At 45.1% G+C, this 17584-nt stretch overlaps 1 protein-coding gene across 2 annotated transcripts in view; it reads right to left on the bottom strand.

Annotated features, from left to right (window-relative positions):
* LOC116843284 (neuroligin-4, Y-linked-like) overlaps positions 1-17355 on the bottom strand; it is a 289044-nt gene extending 271689 nt beyond the window's left edge. For both annotated transcript variants that reach the window (XM_032813593.1, XM_032813594.1), the window contains exon 1: positions 16328-17355. The gene's annotated coding sequence lies outside the window, so the exon portion shown is untranslated. The remainder of the gene's footprint in view (positions 1-16327) is intronic.
* Positions 17356-17584: the final 229 nt, after the last annotated feature.

Genomic DNA, 17584 nt, shown 5'->3' with positions numbered 1-17584 from the left:
CCCGATACCCCCATATCCTCGAGTGCCTGTGCCAGGCGCACATGCACTCATGCATACGCGCGCGAAACTATTTTGATCGAATTAAAACGAACGGCGCTGGGCTTCGAGGCGAGACAAACGGTGAGCATTAATTCCAGCTTGTCGCCGATGAATATTTCTTGGTCGACAGGAAGTCGTAAGAAGGAAACGCGGTAACAAATAGCAACGTTGAAAGCGGTCGCTGTCGCCATGGAATTTCCGCGCCATGTTTCTAACGAGCCCATGAATTTTCGGTTCAACGCTCCCGCGCTAATGCGCCGGCAAGAGAAGAAGAAAGAAGCGGTAACGAATGGGGGTAAATCGCCGGAGGGTGGGCGGCGAGAGCTTGCTGATGTAATGTGCACTCGGCGAATTTCACGTTTTTAATGTCATCCTAATAGCGTCGGAATTTATCGTACTCTGGCGCGACCTCCGTCGACGTCACTGAGAGGACTGCGAGGACGACACAGAAGAGTTCGTGTTTCGACCAAACCAAACGGTCACATTGATCGCGCCATAAACCGTGTGTATTGCTTCCCACCCCTCCTCTCTCTCTCTCTCTCTCTCTCTCTCTCTCTCTTTCTTGCGCGCGCTATGTGAGGGTGTAACAAAACGTCCACAAGAAAAGGATCCGTAAAAGGATACGCCAAGAATCCGTAAACTCTGAAACAACATCGGTTGAAACCCGATGGCAACTAAAATCCAAAACTCCGAAAACAACAAAGCACGCGCGCGCGCGTCCGCGCACACAACTCGAGAACGTCTATAGTGAAACGGGAAACGAGAGAAGAACCCGCCGACGACGACGGTTAGGTGTTGCACGAAACGTGGACAGGATACAGTCGGGAAGCTGCCTCGAATGAAATTAGAGGCAACTTTTCCTTAACGAAAATCCAAGTGGCGGGACCTAGTTAAGGAATTATTTAACATTACGAAGGAGCTCGGAGATTACGCCGCCAGCGCCGGCGGCGAATGGACAAGCGAATCTCCGGTGTGCTTTTAATTGACGCGACAGCGAATTGGCGGTTTCGCGAGTTTGTCGAGAAATAAAGATCTCGTACGCGATTTGTTCGCAAACACTAGATCGCGGATCAAACATTGCTGTTTTCTCTCTCTCTTTCTTTTTTTTTATTTTGATGCACATCCGAACCAGTCGAGTTTGTACCTTGTCCGATGCGGCTCTTCCACACGAGTCCCCGATTTTACGATACGCTCTACACGCTCCGTGCCGCTGCGCTATTTTACGCGCCATGCACCGGAAGTCAGAGCGAGCGTCCACTGCTTTTCCCCCGACATGTCTAAAAATAGTTTCCGGCACTTGCCGTTTGCGCACGCAGAGAGACCGGAAGGTACAACGCGGACGCCGGTGCGGCGCGCTCGCGCGAGTGGATGGGGTCTTCGTTTAAATTCAAATCCTAACCCAGTTCCTCGAAACTCCCCTGCGAAATTTACTCCTCAGCGTGCGTACAAAATAAGCGTGGGAATCGCACAACACGCGCGGCCTTACATTCCCTTAAAAGAATCCGCCGGTTCTTTTCATCGGCGCTGCGAAAATACCGTGATCCGAAGCCGATTATTGATGATCGGATCGTTAAGGAGGTCTGAATCGATTAAATAGTTTTCAGAAACTCTTAAAATGAATCAGTCAAACATCATTGAAAACAGTGAATATGCACTGATTGCGGTTATAAGTATAGCACTGAAAGTGCTCAGTGCTATACTCATATCAGTGACTATTCACTGATTCATTTTAAGAGAGCATATTTCATTCGTGCGGTTAAATAATTATGCTAGAAATTGTTTGTTATTGTAACTCTGTTCAGTTGCTCTCAAGCAACATCATGAGCTATATGCAAGAATAATAGATGCAGGGTGCATTTATTCAACACTCTCTGGAGCAGAATCTTATTACCTTCTGTTCGTCGGTCTCTCAGTAGTCTCCATTTTTATCACTCTAGACTAAAATCGTTGGAAATACGTTTTCAAAATGATATTGATTTTGAACACACTATAATTGTATTTAGGAGACGTCATTTACTTCATTCAAATGCTATGAAATTTTTTCCCTTAAATTTTTCTGCGTATGTCAAACGAATTTTCTTCTTTTATATAAATTTTTTTCAATTTCACTATGTTTTTAGTAACGCAGCAATAAACTGTCAGTGAAGTCTATTTTACTAAAAGCCATTACAAACTTTTTAATTTCTTTAATAAAAGAGAGAGAGAAATTTCGCTTTCTCTATTTTCTTTAAAGAATTTAGAAAAATGTAATACAAAATATATCTAATTTGTATTTGCTACGAGAGAGAGAGAGAGAGAGAGAGAAAGAGAGAGTCAAAAAGAATATAATAGTTTAAATCAAGAAGAATTTAATATTTACTTATGAAACTTTCCAAGCGTACCACTTAAAAAGTTGATATCCACTTTCAGTTCTTAAAGTGTAAATAGCACACATAAATTAAAAAAATAATAAATCACTGCGGAATGTCGATTTACTTCTCAGTTACAAAATTGTACAGTAATGTTTACTATAAAATTTTCCCCTTGCGGGATTCTCAAGTACTGCTATCTGTTTAATCTTGGGCACATCAATTCGTTAAGTCCCCGTGAAGCCCAACGTCGCGGTTTCCGCGAGATTCACTTGACTTCTATTGCGCATCAAGATCTCGTGACGTTAGAAGATAACGTGGGGAATGTTACCGCGATGCTGCAGGAAAATCATCGGGCATCCTCAGACTGATGCTAATGTCCTGATACGACATCTGCGCCCCTGGGACGTCACGTAGGTACGTCGAGTATCTCCTGGACATTACCGCGCATATATGTATGCGGCAGACATTTCATGGTCTGGTGCGGTAAGAGAAACCGCAGCGTACGATGAGGATAAGCCGTAGCTAAGGAATACAGAATCCAGAAGTCGTCGACGTGTTGTAACTCGTCCCGGAGATTACGAGCACGAGAGATCGTAACGACAAATCGAAGAAACAGGAATTCAAATAAAGAGATTTATCTTCGCGCGAAGGGGTGAGATCCTTTGATACGGTTAACTCTTTGCCTTACGACTTATCCTCAAGCAAACGTGCTCTTTCAAAGCACCATCTGATTTTACTGCAACCTTATAGCGATGCGCAATTCTTGTAAAGAAAACTGACACGTAATTTGTGTTAATTATCCCCGAATGTATACGGAAAAAGAGTTTGGTTGAATTAACTAGATGTATCTGATGAAATGTGAACAAACCGGAATGCCGGTTGAAGTGTCGTCAGAATTTTGTTCAAGTGCCAACAATATTTTAGTTAACTGAACAAAATTTCTGATCAACCAGGGTTTTAGTAACTTCAATTGGACTTCTAATTCGTTCATAGTTTACCAGACATTTGGTTGATCCAACTAAACTTTTTTTTTCGTGTAGTATTCGTAAATCTTTAAATATTACGTGGGTTCAGCTTTGTTAAGATTCTATTTGAGTCAGAAAATTCATGCGCAAGGCTCGTAATTTCCATTCAAAGGGTTAGTATTCTCTCGCGTAAATTCCCACAGTATCGCCTGTCGGCGCTGTTAACGATCAGCAGGATCTGTCGTGTCCAGAAGAAAGTCCGAACAGTTTAGACGTTCCGCGGCTGTCAAGCGCTATATGACAGACACAATGTTTCGTCCGAAATCGCGAAGGTTCAAAGGGTCACGCGTACGGAAAGGCGCGCGGTCTCAAAGCCCGTCGAAATTTATTACAAAGCTCGAATATTCTCGTATCAACCTTCTGTTCACGAAATCCGAAAGATCGAGGGCGCGGAGGTAGCGAAGTAGAACGGTGCATCAGGAAAGAGTTCAGCGAACGCGTTTATTTGCGGATCGAACTGCGCTTCGGGGTAACGGGCGGTAACGCAAGAAGCTGCGGCGGCGGCCAACTAACCGCCGGCTCTCTGCTACGTGCTTCCGGTCAGATAATTCTAAACACAAAACCCTGTGTAGAGCCGGGCCGGTGGGTTGCTCACACTCTGTGCGTGTGTGAGTGTGCCGGCGGTGCGTGTGCGTGCGCTCGCGCGCGCGTGTGTGTATGCAACGTGATGTTAAATTGTACCGTTTCGAGCGATTGCCGCGAATAACGTGGCGGCTAATAGAACATAGCCGCGCGCGAAATTCGCGTATCGCCGCAGTTTGCTTTGTGCTCCCTTCCCCTCAATAAGACACATCGATGGAGATACAGAGCCGGCGATTTCATGCGCATCGAATTGAAATTTGAACAATGCCGGCGGCCAATTAACGAATAATCGGACGAATGTGCGTGCACGCAAGGGTCCGTCGTTCTCTCGCGCGACGGTGAAGAGTTCCCGATGAGGCCGGGAACTTCATTGCAACGGGATTCGAAGTGTCGAGCCTCGCGTGAGCGAGGAATCAGCCATGATCAGGCTCGATCACGCTCGTCGCTCTCTAAGAACCGCCAATATTTTCTCCCCTGCGTGGATTCGGCTGCTATTTGGAACGACTTTTTCGGAATGATTCCAGAGCGATTTTGACGAGCGCGCGAACTTTGACGGGGTGAACACATGGTGGAACGAATAGTTTCAGAACGGAGTTCTGTATTTGGTCAACACGTTTATCTGCTTACACAACTCGGCGTCAGTTTCGGCGATAAAATGTGAAACAGGTTCACGCCCGCTCTCCCTCTCTTTCTATCCAACTCTCTTTTCCCTCTCTCTGTCTCTCTTTCTCTCTCGGCCATTGCGGTTTTCATTGCGACCAGCTCGTGCATTATCGACTCCCGTTGTGTTTCGAGGGTTCGATAACGCTGGCAGCTGTCACCGCTGGCGAAAAATCGGGACGTATCGGCAGAGCGGGACTTCGAAATACGACGTGGGTGTGGAAGGGTGGGAAAAAAAGAGGATCATTAACAGCGAAAACCGCACGTCCGACAAAGCAGGATCGGAATTCACCCGTGACGATTCGCGCGCTTCTAATTTCGACGACTGATTCCCTGAATAATTCGCTCAATTTTTCTCTCTCTTTTTTTCTTCTCAACGAACGGCTGCGCTCAATAGAGGAAGCTGCTTGGCAACTCTTGTGGAATTCGTAAATCTGTTTGTCGTATGTTCGCAGATTCAGCCAAAATCAATACATACCGAGAGAAAAGATATCTACGAGATGAAGAATATTTATTCAATGGCACTAATAACAATATTATGCCAAAACACATTTTTGCTCTGAGAAAAGATATCGTTTAAAGAAGATAAGAAAATATACATTTTCTTAAAACCTCAGCTTCTCATGAAAGCGACTGTTCATTCTATTTATATAAAAGAATTTAGATTTAAAGGATAACTAAGATAAAAAGGCTCTGATGATATAAAATCGAGAAAAGGTTTAAGGGCTAACAAGATCCTGTACATAAGTGTAAAGATGTAATCAGTAGAAAACTTTAAATTGTGACTTACAAAGTAAAAAAATTTTATTAGTCGAAATATTCTACTATTTTAATTAATTTAATTTCATACTTTTAATTCGGTAAGGACAAGCTTTTTACTTGTCTGATTATAGTATTGCATTTGTATGTCTTATTGATCCTTATACCTTCTTTTGATTTTATCTCATCAGAACCTTTGAATTTTTTTGGCTAACCCTTAAACATTCTCTTGAATTTGAATTTAAGTAAATATGTTACTTGTGTCCACCGAATGAGTATTTTTTAGTTTCTAGATATTTTTTTCTCTCGTAGAGTGCAGCAATCAGATTCAAGAATTTGACAAAAGTTGCAAAGCTTTCTGTGCCGCACTCAATATGTCTGGATCAATATGCCCATAATTTTCAGCTCTCTCTTTCTTTTCCCTTTTCTCTTTTTTTACTGTTTTATCTTGACGACGGAAGTTTCAGTTTCAACTTTATAATTGCCGGACAAAATTCCGCGCCACGAGCAACACGTGCCGGCGCAAACTCGAGGACCGCTCACCAAGTACTCTAATAAGGGCGAGTTGCACAGTTTGAAATTTCACATGGTGGGAATTCTTTTCACCCAAGCAAGCTCGAACAACGATACGAGCCACCTACGCTTTGCGGTTCACCGTGTTTTAAATACTTTCCAATTAGCGCGAAAGCTCGCCCGCCGTCGTGCGGCTAGCTTAGATTTGCCACGCATCGTTTATTCCATAGTACGCGCCGTTCAAAATGCCGTGCCGCAACGAACCCGCTTCCACTCGTTAGGAATTCGCGATCCACTCTTCATCATCAGACATTCAAATCGACGTTCCTGCCTGCGCTGCCTTCAGCACTAAATTAGATGCTCGCGCTTAACGAGCGATTTCGAATGCGAATTATTTTGAGGCAGAAGCGGGGAAGGACGAAGGGCAACAGCACGACGGGGTGGAATGCGAGAATTTGATAAAATCCGACGAGTCGAGTCGGGAAGTTGGGTGAGCCACGTGCTAATTCTAAGCGTGCGCTCACCACGAAAAATTTATCGAACGCGATTTTAACGGCACCGAGAAATGCAAATTCTGCCAATGGAGGAGATGTCGCTTTTCAGAAATCGGTGATGCTTCCGCGCGCGCGCGCGCGCGAAATCGACTCCATTTGAGTCACATCAGCAAAAACCGTATTTCGCGTCAACCCGCAGAGGAGCTCAGGCAAGGCAAGCGATCGCATATTAAAATGTACGTAAATGTCTCGACGTGACATCGAACGGCGCACGACGTTCTCGTTTTTTTCCGCGCGCGACAGCTTGCCCGGTGCCGATGATCCGACATCGGAAATTGTAATTCTTCGGGGCGACGGTGTCACGTTGCCGGATGCATATGGTACTGCTTAATAAATCCAGCAGATACAACCGGCCGCAATCTAGCCGCCGGACACGTAATCTCGCTTAACGTATGTACCCACTCGATTTTCTCGCTTTACCGCCCTTTCTCGCCCTCTTTCCGTCCCCGCCCTCCGCCGTTCTCGCAGCCCTCTGTCTCTCTTCCTTCTCTCTTTCTCTCGCCGCCTATCTATCTTTCGTGACTCACGAGAAGGTGGAGGCAGCGAACCTCTACTCTCTTTCTTTTTCTCTCTCTACGTACGGGATTTCTAGATATGAACTTAGCCGTAGATATGGGGCCCACGATAGATCGTTCTTGAAACTTAAAACGCGTAGCCGGCGAACAGGCACGAATCAGTTCCATAAAATTGAACTCGAGATATTTCTCGTCCGACTCACGCGCTCGCTCGCTCGTCGTTGGTCCGAGTTTTGAAGCGAGTTTGAATATTTGCATATTGCTGCTGTCACACACATATACAACACACACACACACACACACACACACACACACACAAGCTGACTATTGGAATCCGCGGATCTGTTTGTTTTCGTGCAGCCGCCGCCATGATCTCCGTTACCTGCGAATCTCTGCAGTTTTTCGTCCGATCAATCACCCTTAGACAAGGCAAGTAAACCTTGGGCACAAAAGGATTCGGGAATCTTTAAAATCCTTCGAAGATGCCGGACTGCTTTTGGCTAGTCCAATATTGGAATTGCTCGAAATTACCGCCATGTAATTGCAGGGAGTTCTATTTTCATTTGATTAATGAGCTTTCGTCATTCTTAGATCGCGGAGTTATTTATCTCGACTCTCTTGCATGTATTTCTCAAAATACATCGAGCATCTTTATACTGCCGAGTTAAGCTAACAGATTTTGTTGTTCCCATATTTCTTCTCAACAAAATATTCTGAAAAGAGAGAAAGAGAAAGAAAGAAAGAGAGATTTTCGCCAGTTTATATTTTGCATCTTTAAATTCTAGAAAATCCGCATATGAAGGGGATTACGTGCCGGGGAATCTCGCGCGATTTCGCGAGAAAAAAAAGCTCACACGCCTGGACAATAAAAAATCGCGTATTGGGTAACCCGGCATCACGCGATTGTAACGAACGCGTACCATGGAAATTGACTCACCCTCGTAATTCCGTGACTATTCATTAAAAGCGGAATCGCGCACTCGTGGCCGTAAATCATAAATTGGCGGTTCGAGTATTAACCGCGATTTCGTGCGCGATATCAGCCCGCGACGTGGATCGGTTTTGGATTTACAGTCGTAAACGGAGCGCGCCCGCGACAAAGTCGTAAAACGCCAGTGGATTTAAAAAAGACGGCTCTACAGGAGAAGGCCCTTCGCATATGTAGACGATCCTTGGGAATCCTCGCGAGGTCGCGAGTAGCTTCCGCTTCATCGGGATTTACGCGACTGCACGAATGGCGATGGGGACCGCCCGGATCGACAGCCGGGCACGATCCTGACGCCTCGACCCTGAGTTTAACCTTACGTAACAACCCCGACCTGTCGTGGGACGATAAATCTTCGTAAAGGCATTAGCGGCCCCTGTTACCACGTATACGCACTCTATATTTGTATGTCTAGAGGTTCTTGAAGTCCCACCTCTCCTCTCTCTTTATCTATTTCTCTCACTTTCTTGCTCACACTTCTTCTCACTCACACTGTCTTCTCACACTGTCATATTCTCTTTCACACTCTCTTACATTCTTTTACACTTTTTCTTTCTCTCACACACACTCCCACTTTCTCGCCTTTTTTTGTCCTGTTTCGTATTTTCTCACATTCTTCTATACTCCTTCACTCTCTTGGGAGAGAAACGAGTATAGGATATAAGATTTAATTATTCGCATTTTTGGTAATGTGTGACGGCGAAGAAAATGGTGAAATAAATGAAGATTTCGATGAAGTACCGATCATATATCTCTATTTTTAATTATTATTCTTGCACACGGCGAGAATTTCATGGTAGAAATTATTACAGAATGTTTTAACCACAAGGAATAAATCGACATTCTATAGTAATTAACCATTCTTTCATTTCATATGTACAATTTATATTTTAGGAATTGAAATGTGCTATTGAAAAATTTGCTACATTTTTAGCAATATTTGCTAATTAAATTTTAATAATTTTTTAATTATTTACTAGATTAGCAAGATAAATCTTACCGAGAGAGAAAGAGAGAAAGAGAGCTTGTGTATTTCTGTACTATTAGAAACATAACTATAATAAGTAACGTAGACTAAATTGAAATATAATTATCTTAATATAAACTTGACTGGAACTAAAAACATGATTAACATCAACTAAAATAGAAAAAACCTATATGAAAAGAAAATATAGTAAAAATATAGTATCAATTATTCGGCAGTGAAAGTTATTTAAGGCAATATTGCTGGATACCGACATAACGCAGTTTCATGATTTTTTCTTTTCTTCTAATTGAATGCATTAAATTGAAATTGTTTTTATAGAGTGAAAGTTCAAACGTTAATAAATGGCCGATGTTAAACAGTTGCATAAAATGAGCAAAACATTTTTTATGCTTAGTGCTCGATAAATAAAAAACTTTTTCTTGAGTTTATGTAACTGTTTAGCATCATGCCATTCATTAATGTTTGTACTTTCTGTAAAAGCATTTTTTAATTTGATATATCCAATTAGAAGAGAAGAATAAATTACAAAACTGCGTTCCGTCAGCATCCAGCATCGCTTTAAGGCTCTAATTCAAGCAACATTTTAGTAAAAGTAGATTCCAAGAGTGGTGGCACGGTGACAAATCGTAGACAGACGACGGACGTTCGGCGACTTGACAGTAAACGGATTTCTCGCACTTCAAGAAGCGCAATATGACGCGGAAGATCACAAAATGATGGGCGCGTTTGCGCCGATGGTAAATAAGAGCCGCTTGTAAATAAGAACTTAGTGAATCTTGATTCACTAGGAAACTTTTCCGAGCAGATCATCGGCTCATTCGTGAAATCGAGCTACCCCCAAACTCCCGCGATTGCCGGGGAGAACTTACAACGACCTGGCGCTACCGAAACAAGATTTCGCGCGCGCCGCAAAACTTTTTCTATAAATCAACGGGAGGGCGGTCCCCGGTGAAACTGCGGGAGGTGAAGAGGGTCACTCAATCGAAGAGCCGCGAAGCGTTTACGTTACGGGTGACTTCGACCTTTTGTCGCGAGACAAATAACCGAGTACGTCGCGCAAATACATCACTCCGTTTATTTTTGCATGCGCGTGTCTGCCGACAAATGTTCACGGAACATTCGCTGCCCGGCTTTACATCGCATCCTGTGTCGAGAATACATAATCGAGAGTTATTTCGAAAAAAAAAAACAAAACAAAAAAGAGTAAAAAGTTATGATCGCGTATGACGAATACGCGGCGAGCTCACCAGGAAAAATCCACGATCTGTCCTTCCACGATCTGGCCATTTCGCGGAATTCACGATATTAACACGTCCGCCGTCGCGTAACACATGTGTCACAGAGGCGAGTTTGCCCTGCACCGTATGTCGCGTGTTAGGCTTGGCAAAGAGCACGTGTTAAGTGGCAAAATTGGCACTTCCAGCAACTTCGGGATTCCAATACTCGCCAGGATCGGAAAATCGAAATTTCGCAGTTCGCGCGCGCGCGCGCGTAGCCGCCGTCGGATAGCTTTGAAAAATGAAAGCAAGGAGAGCTGGGAGTTCCGGAGATAGCTCCTCAAATGTGCCGCGCGATATCGCGACGTAATCGAATGGCCTGTAACGGATTATCGACCCGTCGCTGCCAAAACTTGCTCGCTCGATGGCTCGGGCGAAGTTCCCCGCGATATGTTACTTAAACGACGATACCGAAACTACGGTGCAAAGCGAGACATTTTTCACTCGTGCCAGCGCGCGCGCGAGCGCGAGATACGGCGCGTCATAGCGTGCACTTCGCATTTGGCCGGGTTCCACGCGTCCGCGGGATTCCCCTCTCGCAATTTTCGCCGAAATATAACAAGCCGACGTGGCGCGATGCTCGATCGCGCTGCTGCGTGTACGCGCGGACGGTAATAAACTTCTGTCCCCTAATTAATAGGATGACTGATAATCACGTTAATAAACGTTTCGCCCGCTCCCGCAAGACGGGCGTGCAGCTTACAGCGCGTTTACGGGCGCGATCAATGCGGGAAAAGTAATCTCAGTCTGTCGTTATGTGCCATCTCACAAAGCACCGCGGCGTCAACAAGATGCTCTCTCTGCACAATTGATATTTCTGCGTAGAGAAAGTGAAAGCGTCTACTTGCGGAATTGTTGAATCTCGAGGATCTTTTGCCAGAGTCAAAACAACAATAGGAAGATGAAAGTGCAAGAAGATAAAGCAGCGAGACGTGTAATCAGAGGAATCTTCAACCTGCGATTTTATTAACTTCAGGAATGTGTGAATTAGCGAGATCCGCATACAAACTGTTGAATATCACGTCGTAATCACGCAAAATTTTAAGATTCACCGAATTCATGGGAGGGAGGGGGAGAGGGTGAACTGATCCTCGTCCGCAGAACTGAGGACTTAAGGATCTTAAGACGCAATAAATCCTGTATACTTAAGTTCCTACAATGTCCAGAGAATTTAGAATTTAAGGATTCTCTTCCAAGATACGTTGAATCCGAAGGATTTAGATCCCGACATCTTAAAAATCTGCACTTCAAGAAACTTAGCATCTATACAGCCTGAAATGCAAATTTCCTCTAAGGAACTTTTCACGAGCTTGAAATTTACCAGTAATCCTCGCAGTGAAAAATAAAAATCTGGTGCGTGTAGACAACCCGTATTTGAGTTTCAAGCAACTTTGAGAGGAGTTATTTAATATTAAAATAATTTACATTTCGACGCACATTCTTTCAATTTAAGGAATGTAAATTGTGCAGACTTCCCGCGTTCTCTTCGAGTCGCCTAATCGTCATGTTTTTATTAATTTCTAATTTGATCGTATATTCCCTTTAAGATCCTAATTCTCATTTCAACGTTAATACGTTTAGCCAACACTTAACTCTAATAACACTGTTATATATTTTATCCAATTTCTTGCACTTTTTTATTAAAGGCCGTTCTTTAGTAAATCGGATCTGCTCTGAATGTGTCCTCAGAAACTGTCTATTACATTAAGTTTCCGAGGAAAATAAGGGTTTAAACCTCCAAAAACATTTTCATTATTTTTATGAATTGGTAACATATACCAACAAAACGTGCCAACATCTTTTAGAAGATTTGAAATTGAAGCTTGAATCTTTATCTTTATTTTAAAAAGTCAGAAAGTTAAAATGCAACTTCGTAGAAGTCATCCTTATAGAAAAATAAAGTACTGTCATAAAATACAACAAAATAACTAAATTTTTACTCACATTTAATAAATTTTGTGGATAAATTCCTGTTTGAGATAGGCTCAAGAAATAATAAGATTGTAGGAAAAAATACCCTATTTATACATGTTACAAATATTATTCTTGAAGGAGGTTGAAATTGCACAAACAATCTAGAATGAAATTAAAAAATTTTGTATCCTGCAGAAAGGGATTCTAATTATATTTTTGTTATAAAGAGATTTAATGGATCTTAATAGAAAAGTTTTCGTGATTTTTTATTAAAAATACCCAGAAATTTATCGGGTATGAGATATAATTTCGCTATTTTGTTGTATAAATTTATGACATTGCTTCATTCCCTGTAAGGGAGATCTACTACTTCAAAGTTACATTTTAAGCTTTCGATTTTTTTTAATGGAAACGGAAGTTCAAGCATCAATTCCAGATCAGTTTCGAGATTGCTGGCATGTCTGGTTCATGCGTTGCGAATTTGTGAAAATGATTAAATACATTTTTGAGGGATTTAAACTCCTATTTTCTCGAAAATCTAACATGATGGACAGTTTTCGTAGTCATATTCGTATTAAGCACACCTGATTTACTAAAGAACGACTCTTCACGGCAATAGTGTAAAATGTAACATAGTGTAATTAGATTGAAGCAAGGCTGTCTATTTTAAAGGCGAAGAAAGACAGAAAATTATGTAGATCCTGGTTCAATTCAAGTGCACAGTTCAGTTGATCCGAAAGTGAATTTGAAACCTCCCGACCTTTCAGCGACTCGCCGAAATAAATTTGAATCGGTACCTGCATTTGGGGTCGCATAACCATCTGCCTTCGGCTAAATTGCTTCTAATTTCGGAATTGTTTGAAACCTTTGATTTTTCAACCGGCAAAATTCTATTCACGCTGGAAAGAAACTTCGGGGCGAGGGCGAGGAGGTAGAGTAATACGTCTGGCCGCGGAGACTGCGGCAGAAGCGAAGAAAGGCGAAGTTGGCTGAACTCTGATTATGGCGCGAAACGGGGACAACTCGAGATGAAGTCGAAGTAAAGTCAGGAAGAGAAAGAGAGAGAAAGATGGGAGAGGGAGAGAGTGAGGAGGGAATCGTGGGAGAGAGTGAGGAGGGAATCGTGGGAGAGAAAGAGGAAGAGAGTAAACCCGACGAAGGGATGAATTCTCTCCCCTTCGCGCTGTCTCGATTCCCCGTCTCTCCGTATATCTCGTGTATGCTTGCCTCTAACGCCAGACCACACGGCGCTACCTCGCGCACGCTCTCGCCGCACGGCCTTCTTACGTCGTCAACTGCAACGGACAGAATGCATTTCATCAAAACTTGCGGCTTTCGTCTCGTCGCCGAGAGCGAGCGCCCTATTCAGGGCGCCCTATTCGGCATGAATGAGCCCCTCAATCTCGGATATCGTACATCCGAAGACCCCGGCTCATACCACCGGCGTGTGCATCGACGAACTTATTTACAGCCCCGAATAAGTTCCCAGCCGTCTGAACTAATCCCGCGAGCGGCGACATTTAGTGAAAGTTGCTCCGTCGAGAGTAATCCCCAGCCCTCGCGAGACTGTCACGGAGAGCGCGCGTATGGAAAAGAGACGGAAGGGAGAGAGAGATGAGAGATTAAGACGCGCCGGAATATCGACGATGTGCGAATGAACGGATGGGCGACGGCCAAGATAGCGCGCCGTGGAGAATGTTGCGCCTTTATTGTCGATCGCGCTTCATCGCGCTAATCTCGTGGGTGCGTGCCCAAGGTATTAATGAAATGTTTCGTGTCGAAGACGCGGCAGAGCCGTTTTGATTTACGACGGTTATTCCCGGAGAATTAAAGCCGCTGTCGAATCTCGCCGCATATTTCTCGAGGAGGCAACGCCGAATGTACATATGCACGGCACGTAATCCGCGTTTCGCCCGTTGCGTCGGGAAAGATAAATCAGGCGTCTTATGTACGTAAGCAGAACAAATTTCATTCAATCGGAATCGCGAGCGAGCGCGTGTGTTGTGTTGTGTGTTTGTTAGCCGGCTGCATTTATCAATAAAACGCATTTGCATTCGGAGCTCTCTTCGCGCCAGCCCCTGGTCGACGGCGACGGGATTATTTTTCCAATACGCTACAAATACACGGTACGTGTTTTCGGAAGAAATACAGAATGGGAAATTGGATGCATGTCCCCTTAGAAGGCGTTTTCGATTCGGGGGCCGTATTGTCTTACTTATGGAACTGTGAAAATTTTCCCTAGTGCGTCTCTCTCTCTTTCTCTCTTTTTCTCTCTCTACGACTGCAGCTTATTCAAACTCACAATATGAGGACGAAATAAGGTGTCTTTTGTTTCAAGAAAAAGAGAGAAACTGAGATACAAATAGAGTGAAACAACCAGTTATTGATGCTCACTGACAATCTAGAAAAGATCTGGTTTCCTTTGCGATCAATGGTGATTGTTGTTCACAGTTTTAGTTTAGTTGCGAGAGTCTCTTTTTGAATTATAGAGCGTGGATCAGAAATTCAACTGCGAACTGTTCAAATGCTGGTCGCAAGAGAAACCTCTTGAGAAAAGTTAATTTTTGCTCAAGTGTGTCAATGATTAACGGATTGTCAGTGATTAGGATGTTTCACCCTAGCGTTTATTGTTATGACATTCATCATCGCGGAATATCCACACATTACCTCAACGTCATTATCGCCATCGTCCTGTTTGCAGTCCAAAGTGCACTGCAAACATCTCCGGCTGGATGTAATTACATTCGCGGACATATAATTATGTTCAGGTGCTGGAGAGATCGCGCGCGCGCACACGCACACACACAAACACACACACAAACACACACACATACACATAAATACTCACACACTCATGCTCACGGGGGCTCTGAACAGCGTTACGTGCTTCGCACAACCGCCGAAGCCAAAGATATATCGCGACGGAGTTTATTCCAGAAGTGTCTGAAACTTCTCGCAGCATGCCGGGGCATGCAGCTAACCGCGAGGATCTTACAAAGGCATAATGAGCGCGTAAATCGGCAGGCAACTTGTAATCCGCTTTGAAGTTGCCGCGCGCAAGGATCGCGCGACATGGCGGTCGCGCGTAAATTCCGTCGGCCATTTATGCAAATTATCGGCGAGCCACGGGGTTAATACATTTTCGCGTGCACGTGTGCAACGTTTCGCGATATCTATAACGATTCGATAGCCTGGCCACGGCTCTCGGGCTACCGGTATATTTTCCAGCGAATTTACAGCATTTGCATACTTCGGGAATATTTAAACGCGGAAACCCCCGCGGCGGCGGGCTACCGTTGGAAAAACAGGAATTTCACTGTCGAGCGAGAACGCCCGCCATGTTTCCGCGCGATGTGGAAGATCGGAACGATGAGGTCTCGATTAACCCCTCTCTCCCCTCCACCCCGCGCGCAACGATTCGATATGGGAGCGTCGAAATCGCCTTTCGTTCATTTCGACTCGATAAACGCATCGATAATTGTTGGCGGGGAGATATCCCCGTTCAGCTCGGCGAAATTCGACGGGGAAACGCAACAAACTCTGCAACGCAACGTAACTTAACACTTGAAACGTCGTCTGCGAGACGTTGCTCGTCTTCGCGGAAGCTGGGAGCGCGTTTATAAAACGTTTTTTGTGCCATCAGTGGTATCTATTGACGTTATTTGGACGTTTGTCGCGCAAAAATGAAGCATCGAGATACTCCCGCACTTCTTTCGGCGAGAGGTGCCCGTTTGAGTTGAGCATTAATGATCTCCTATCGCATATCACGAGACACACTCGAGAAACACGAGAATATCTATTTCAAGTTCATTGATGAATTTGAAGCAAAAAGCAAAAATTCAGAGCAGAGTTCTCTCGCTCATCATTGTCTGCGAGAATTTGCGTCCAATGTGCGTCACAGGTCGTCCAGAGACCGAGATTGTGTCTCTCGTTGTGTATCGCAATATTCAAAGATCGATAGATCGCGACACGAGAAGGTGGATCGGATCGCCACTTTGGGAATTTCACTAAAAACACGCTCTTGCGGTCACGAATAAATACGTGTGTGCATTTGACAGAATAATTTCCCGATTGCGAATAGAGAATCGTTTGCGAAGCGTGTTACTGAAATTCCGTGGGGCGTTAGATAGGGGTTGATAAGGGCTTGTCATGATTAGAGGCTCACCATTCGGGAACGGAACTCCATTGAATGGGATCGAAACCGACAGAACTTCACGCACTGAACTCGGCACATTTCTCCGGCGATCACTGCAAAACGCACACACACTAATCGCGAAACGCGCAATTCCACCCTGTCTCGTGAGCGAGACGGCGACGGCCGAAAGTCGAGCGAGATATTAACACGCAAATTTCTGATATCAACCCGCGCACTGCAGGAGTCCACGGCGTGTACGAATCTTCTTTATCGCAACGTTCTCTATCCTCCTTCAGCCGATTAATTTGTTTTTCGTCCCGTGTGCATGTATGTATGTGTGTGTGTGTCGGGGAGGAAGCGGGGAAAAATTTGTTCAACAATCCCCGATATCACCGACACGTTGATTCGACGCGTTTCTTGTTAATCACACAAATGGAAATGGTCTCGTCAGCGAAAACATGTGTTGTTTAAATTTCCTTCTCTCTTTTTTGTTATTTTTACACCCTTATCGCTTCGCCTTTCCGCGAGCAGTAGGTTTGCGCGTACGATAGGATCGACCTCCGCCGCGGAATAATTATGACATATCTCGATCCACGGCTCCGGCTGTCTGTCTGTCTCGCTCGCTCACACAACACGGACAACGGCGACGGGCTGCACGGGCTTCGCGAACATTCTTAACCAGCCGTAAATCACCGGAGCGGTTCCCCGGAGCGGCGCGTTTCACCGACGTCGTCGTCTTCGGACGATACAGCACCACGTCACATCTCCACCAGGACGTCGTAGCCGAACGTTTGAATCGGCGGTGTTGCGATGCGCGTCTACCGGAAGCGAGTCTCCGGAGAGAGCGCGTCGAGCCTCGTAGGGCCGGCGACGAGACGTCCGCGCGCGTGCATTCGGCGTCGTGGCGCCGCGACGCGGCGCGACGCCGTGATTATTCCGAGCCCCGAGGGCGAACCCCGTAGGAGAGAGAACGACGCAGCGGGGCCACCCTTGGACGACGGAGGGTGGCGCGATACCCGACGCGACGTATCCAACGTCGCCGCGAAGCTCGCGAGACGGACTACGGCACCGGAATGGAAAGCTCCGCAAGCTCTCGCGCAACGCGACGCCAGAGCCTCCACTATCGAGTCCGTGGAGCGCGCCACGGTCGATTCCACGGATTACACTTTGGGGTTGGATGCTGCGCGAAGGCCGCAGCGGCCACCGCCGCTGCCGCCGCCGTCAGCCGGGCGAACTTCGCTCGCGAAGCTGCGAAAGCTAGACAAGCTAGCGCGGCTACTCTACACA

This window comes from Odontomachus brunneus, unplaced genomic scaffold (genome assembly GCF_010583005.1).
Source record: "Odontomachus brunneus isolate Ranch 3 - 2012 unplaced genomic scaffold, Obru_v1 Obru_scaffold_031, whole genome shotgun sequence".
Lineage (NCBI taxonomy): Eukaryota > Metazoa > Arthropoda > Insecta > Hymenoptera > Formicidae > Odontomachus > Odontomachus brunneus.
The sequence above is the reverse complement of the archived record's forward strand: the minus strand, read 5'-3'. Positions and strand labels throughout refer to the sequence as shown.